Genomic DNA, 7266 nt, shown 5'->3' on the forward strand with positions numbered 1-7266 from the left:
GCAGCAATGAAGAAGCATAACATCCATTTGGAGCACTCTTCAACTTCAACTTCATCTTTAGGAATAGCACTTTCTGCAAGCGGCTGTCAAGCATCTCGGTTTGGTTATGCACTAAATGTATGTTCTTCTTCTCATTCTCATGAGTGGCTCATTGATTCTAGAGCTTCTTATCACATGGCCAAAAACAAGGCCATGTTTTCTTCTTTAAATGATTGTAACACCAAAATATATATGTTGGTGATGATAGATCTCTTAGTGTTGTAGGGACTGGAACTGTTCATCTAGACAATGGTCAATTTAATGATGTATTATGTGTTCCAACCTTATCGTGCAACCTTCTATCTATATATCAGATAACTCATTCAGGTGAAGGTAAAATCGTTGAATTTTCTCCTCATGATGTTGTAATTAAGGACCTAATAGATCCTAGACAAATTTTAGCTACTGGCATTGATGATGATTCTACAAGGTTGTATAAGTTTAACAACTTTGGGTCGTCAACTCTTCCCTCATTATTTGTTGCTCATAATGATGAAGTGAGCAAACTTTGGCATGAGCGATTTGGCCACTTAAACTATCGCTCCCTTCAAAATATATGTAAAGAAAATATGGTGACAGGTCTCCCTATGGTATCTTGCAGAGATGGTGTTTGTTCTGGATGTGTACTCAGAAAACATCATCGGGATAGTTTTGGAAATCGTGTCTCTTGGCACGCCTCAGCCCCTTTATAGCTTGTGCATAGTGATTTATGTGGTCCACTTCCAGTTGTTTCATTCTCTGGTTACAATTATTTCTTAACTTTCATTGATGATTTCTCCAGATGCACTTGGGTATACTTCTTAAAACTCAAGAGTGAAGTCTTTAACATGTTCTTGGCCTTCAAGGCCTTTGTTGAGAAACAATCTGGACATCAAATACTTAAGCTAAGATCTGATAATGGCGGAGAATATGTTAACAACAAATTCATCAACTTTTTCACTGAGCATGGAATTCAAATGCAACATACTATTCCATATACTCCACAACAAAATGGTGTAGCTGAAAGGAAGAATCGCACCTTAAAGAAAATGGCTAATTGTATGCTTCAATCTAAAGGACTTAGTCTTAATTTTTGGGCAAAAGCAATTAACTGTGAAAATTACATAGTAAATTGCACTCCTACTAAGGTTTTAAAGAATATCACTCCAGAAGAAGCATGGAGCTCAATTAAACCAGATGTAAGTCACTTTCATGTTTTTGGAAATGAAGCATGGGCCCATATTCTAGATGAGAAACATAAAGCTTTAGAACCTGTTGTGCTCTACAACAAGCCCCCATTTCATATCATCTGTATTCATAAACAATCAACATATGAAATGGGTCCCTTTTAAAAAAATTAATTGGCATTAATGATTTTGTTCGAAAAGGATATGATAATCAAATGTGTTTGTGAATTGAAGCCTTTTTTTCGAATAAACAATGTTTCCAAAATAAAACAATCTTTTGTTATTGCGATAAAGCGATCGCAAGATCGCATATCGCAATGACAAGAGAGATACATTTAAACAGCACTTCGGTCTTTGCCGATGCGATATCGCTATCGGTGATCGGCGGTATTCAATGCATACACAAAAAAGAGCACATATCTTATACCCCGATGCGACGCTATATCGGCGATCGGCTATCGGCACTGCCTCTTGTGGGAAAACGCTTTAAGTTTTAAACCTCGACCCGATGTGATATCGCTATCGACCGTCGGCGGTATCCTATGCACTCTTATAAGGCGCTCAGGTCTTTCCCCGATGCGATGCGATATCGCTATCGGAAGTCGGCAAATCACTTAATATGCATCTGGTAATTTGTTCACATGCTAGTCCGATGCGATATCGCAATCGGCGTTCGCCAGGGCTGCTTTCGAACGATAGTGTAACTCTTTCCCCCATGCGATGCAACATTGTTCATCGGTAATCGGCATTTTCAAAAAGCGATTGCTTTCAGCTTTAAAGTTATATTTAAAACCGGTTGATAAAGCGCAGATTTCAAAATGCCGTTAAATGCAGGGATAAGGTAATGCATGCGTATTTAATAACTTTGCCCCTTCGATTAACGAATACTTGCGTCTAAGGCATTATCATATCTGTTGCATGCGTTAGAAGGTCATTCAACTGAATAACAGTGTAAAGGTCATTTAATGGGTAGTAGGCCTTAAAAACACCATTAATGCATATGCGATCTCTTACCAGTAATTGGATCCGCAGCCACCTTTTGAAAATTAATATCGCCACGCTTCAAGTGATATATATCTTTCCCATTATGCTTTGTCTTCATTATTTCTTGTGTTACGATTTCTCTTGCACTTGTGTAGAGTTCGTTTGTTGAGAAAAGCCTGAACATGATGGGGAAGAAAAATAAGAGGAGTTCTGGTTCTACTACAACACTTGTTGCAGGTCAAGCTGCTTCAATTTCGAAGAAAGGCTTAATCTCGGACACTACGTGCACTGGTCTTGCTAGGACCACATGGCAGGGCACATATAATCTGTTGGAGGCCGAGCAACCAAAAGTGACAGTGAGAACAGCTAGTGTTGATGTACTAAGGAAATCTGATGCAACGCTCAAAGACTTGGCCGACTCCTTTTTACACAGAATAGCGGCCAGAGAGTAGGTTCTCCCTTACACAGATGTGGTGCGCTGGGCAATTGAAGAAATCCCTATCACTGATAGAACTTTCCATACAAGGGACGGAAGGATTTTCGGGTCATTCAAGCCTGATGACCTGAGGCGAATGTATCATCTGCCTGAACCGGAGCTAGTCTACAACAGAGCCTTCGTGGAGAAATTCGCAAAAGAAAATGAATCACCATCTGAACCCCTCCGAGATTGGAGGCAGAACCCAGCCAAGCACAAGCATGAAAGTTCGGGTAAGTACTCCAACGTTTCTTTGGCTTCTCCCTATTGCTATGCGGGGATTATGATGTGTAGATTGTGGGGATTACATGACTCTGTTAATATCAATATTGACATGGTTCCCCTAATGGAAGCGGCTATCAATGCTATAATCATGGATTGGGCCACTATTCTTTCTGATAAGTTGGTCGTAGCTGTTCGTGAATTTAGAGCCAAAACTATAGTCACCGAAAGGAAAATCCCGCCATTTTATTATTCTGCTTACATTATGGATACCCTGTGTCTTAATTCTGAGTTTCCTGTCCTTGGTTGGAGATGGACCACCCAAGATCCAACACCCATTCATTTATACCATCAGAAATTGTGGAAGTCCTCTTACAAGGACCATTTGTACCAAATTTGTAATGGTTTCATGGTGCCCATTTACTATTCTATTTATGACAGACCCATTTCCAGAATTTCCTATGAAGCTTCTTTTGACTTACCAGCCGTAGCAAGTTGGTTCGGGGAGGAGTATTTCACCTATATCAGAGTTTTTGGGAGTAAGGCTAGGCCACATGTCCTCCCTTTATATATCCCAGACAAGCTGTTAGCTCGGGAAATCTGCTACCAGATTATGGCCGAGAGTGTCACACAAACTCTCAAAGAAGAGAAGAAGAAAGGTTGGCCCTCTTTTCCTTTAAGAATTGGGGTTTTTACTCTGCTTAATTACAAGCATGCAGAAAAAGAAGCAACAAAACTCCAAGCTTTATCCCTGGCCACTATCCCAAACAGACTCTATGATCCAAAGCAAACTGCCTACACTGCCCTAGAACAAGCAAAATTGACGAAAGTTGATCATCAAGAGGATATGTTTGATGACCTGTTCGTAGGTACCGAGACAATAAGCCAAGCCAAACAGCTTGCAATAATGAAATACAATGATGAGGCATTGACAGAGTTTAATAAACTTAGGGAGCAGAGGTTGCAAACTCTGCCTCTAGATTTATTATCCACAACCCCAGCGTCTTCCTCAAGCGAGCCTGGTCGGCAACAGATACATCCACCGCCTGTTACAACTGAAGAACATGATAAACAACAGGAGGAAAGGCAGAAGAAGCTGTAGACTGAGAAGCAAAGAAAAGAGCAAGCAGAGAGACAGAAAAAGGAGCAGATAGAAAGACAGCAAAAGGCACAGAAGGATCAAGAGCAGAGGAAGAAGAAGGAAGAAGAGAAACTAAAGAAAGAAATGGCAGATAGGCAGAAAAAGGAATTGGAGGAGCAGCAGCAGAAAATGCAAGAGGAGCAACAGCGAAAAGCACTTGAAGAACAGCAGAAGTTAGAACAAGAAAAAGAACGGAGCAAAGCCCATACAGAGCAACATAAGCAAACCTCCATCGATCCTGAATTGATTAAACAATGGAACCAATTCGATTCCATTATCAGTGGTAAGGAAGGCTCCAAAGACAAAGGCTCCTCTAAAACAAGCGATGCGCCCGATACCACTTCTTCTCAGGTTCTAGGAGGAACCAGCGACTCACCCATTTCACAGGATGTCGAGATAATCAATAATGACCCTTCCGATCAAATTGTTCTCCAGGTGGAAGAAATTCCTCCCCTGGATATTTTCTACAGCCCAAAGCATAGAGCCGTTATCAAGCGCTCTAAGAAAAGACGAAGGCTTGATCAACCTTCTATCTTTCCTGAGCAAACAGTCACGAGCAATATGGTCTGGAAGGAGGATTTGGATCCCTCCGATGATCTAACAAAGCTGTCGCAATTCGCGGGAGCTTATTCTGCAGCAACTATCGACAAAGCATCGGAGGTAAGTCTTCTGTTGAAGACTAAGGACCATGAAATATATGCATTACAGGCAGAGGTAATTGAAGCGAAAAACAAAGCAGCACAGGTGGAAGAGCAGTTGCTGGCTCAACAGCAAGAAAACAATTTGCTAACCCAGCAACTGCAAATTGAAAGACAAAGGATAGACCAAAGTGAAACTCAGAAGGCAAAAGAATTGTCGGAGGCATTGTCACAGTTAAAAGCATCAAATGAGCTGATGATGAAATCGAAAGATGAGCGAATAGCTCAACTATCAGCACAGCTCGAAGGTATCAAGAGCACACAAAATTTGAAAGTTTTCAGAGCAGAAGCAACTCAAATAAATGGCGCATTACTGTCTCAGATCAGACTTCTATGTCAACAACTTGCTAAGGCTGAGCCATTATGCGAAATATCTACAACAGTGTGTGAGCAAATAGAGAAGGCCAGGAATGAGCTAGATCAGGCCGAAGAAGCCATATCCAATTATATTGAGTGGCAAGACACTGACGAAGGGAAAGCGGCGAATTTGTCCCGAATCCATGAAGCGTACAAAGACATCCTCTTCACGGAATGGAACACTCAGGTAATGAAAGCAGAAAGGGCGGCTTCCTGGTGTAAAATAATTGCTAGCAATATGATCGACCTAGTCAATGATACACTTTATTTGGCGAACATGATCTCCAAGTGCACACCTGGAAGCATAACAACAGCAGGTATGCTTGAAGAATCAAGTTATCATGACTTGGAGGAACAGAGGAAGTTAATTACCGGAGTAAATACTTTAACCTCTGATGCATATTGGCTCTTTCTAATCAAGCCACATACTCAAAGGTCTGCTCTCAAGTGTTTAACAGATGCCCTCGGATGCTTGATCCCCGACATTCAAGATGCTACATATGATGCCCAGCTAACTTCGCGTCTCAACACTCCACCAGAAGTAGAGCCAATGCTGGCGATATGTCAGCTAAGGAGTAAAGGCAAAGAACCCACCGAATGAAGCATTGCCGCCAATTGCCAGATTGCCAAGAAAGATGGAACAAACATTTATTGATGCCAATTTAATAGCTTTTCAGTTGTTTAGATATTTAGATTAGTATAGTATTTATAGACCCTTTCATTGTTTTGGAAAGGGTCGTAAAATTTTGTAATAGACTTAAAAGGCTGAAGTTTGCACTATTGTGCTTTAGTCTATATTCTTTTGTGAAACTCGACCAACGGTTCTGAATTTTGATTAGAAGGCTGTTTTACACAATTGCGCACGACTGTCTGTTGTTTGGAATGCTTTCTGATTTGAAGGAAGGACTGCGACATAGTGATTAATATACTGGATTGATCGAGCAGCTTACATGGTACTATTATCTGTATCTGTGTTCTTTCTTATTATATGAATTACTGTGTTATTATCTTTGCTATTGTTGAATGCATGTATGCGATATAACAGCGAATCTTCATTTCGTTTCACTATTGAATGTTTTGATGATTTGTTATCTCTTTCACCCATGCATGTATCAATGATATGTATGATTAAGTGTAGTAATTGGCTCCAATCGCTCTGCATAACTAATTATGCAGAGCAATGTTTAAATGGTTTAAACATCTATGCTTAAAGTGTTAGAGTCATCTACATGCCTGCCTTAAAGCACAGATCATCAAACGCTACGCTTTGCAAAGTGATAAATCCCGGGATCCGATTATAGTTATTACATTTTGTTTATAGTTTAGCTGTCCGCTTATTACCATCTTATGTCATAAGTCACTCATCCATCCCGTTCACTTATAATTCTTGGGAAACTGGTCCCATTATCCCCAGTCGGAACCACTATTCCAAACGGAAAACGAGCTGCACTAAGGTCCGGACCGGGTGGTTTCCCCTTTGTTGTGGCAGCGATTTTCGAGGCCTCAACAGAACCTAAGAGTGAAAAATGTATTTTTTTTGGATATTCTAAAGATGTCAAAGGATATAGACTTATTCCACTTAAGTCCAAAAATGTTATCATTAGAAGAGATGTAAAGTTTGCTGAAAATATATCGGCCTACGAGCCTAGTTCGGGGAATGTGCTACCTCTCTATCCCGTCTACTTCTAAAAATATTTCCTCTTCAGATGATGACAGCAAGGATGATAATCCTCCCACACCTTCTCAGGATCCTCCTTTAGCAGCTCAGCTTCCAAAATGGGTCTGTGCTACTCAAGGTGCAGCAGTTGATCTTGCAGGTGATCCTACATATTAGTGACGTACACGTTCTTATTTTGATAGAGCCTCTTCTTTACTGGCTCAAGCTTCAGCGAATTATGATCCTCACACCTTTTCAGAACCTTCAGGCCATCCAGATTGGGATGCAGCTATGAATGAAGAATATCATTCAGTATTGGCAAATGATACATGGGATCTTGTTCCTCTTCCAACAGGACGAAAACTTTTTAGATGCAAATGGGTTTATAGAACCAAGTTTGGACCAAATGGAAAAGTTGATAAACATAAAGCTCGTCTTGTTGTTAAGGGTTTTTCACAAGTTGAAGGCATTGACTATACTGAAACCTTCTCCCTTGTTGCCAAAATGAACTCTATCCGCCTTTTTCT

This window comes from Pinus tabuliformis, chromosome X, assembly GCF_031772625.1.
Source record: "Pinus tabuliformis cultivar Carrire ecotype Pingquan chromosome X, CPIR1, whole genome shotgun sequence".
NCBI classification, from domain to species: Eukaryota; Viridiplantae; Streptophyta; class Pinopsida; order Pinales; family Pinaceae; genus Pinus; species Pinus tabuliformis.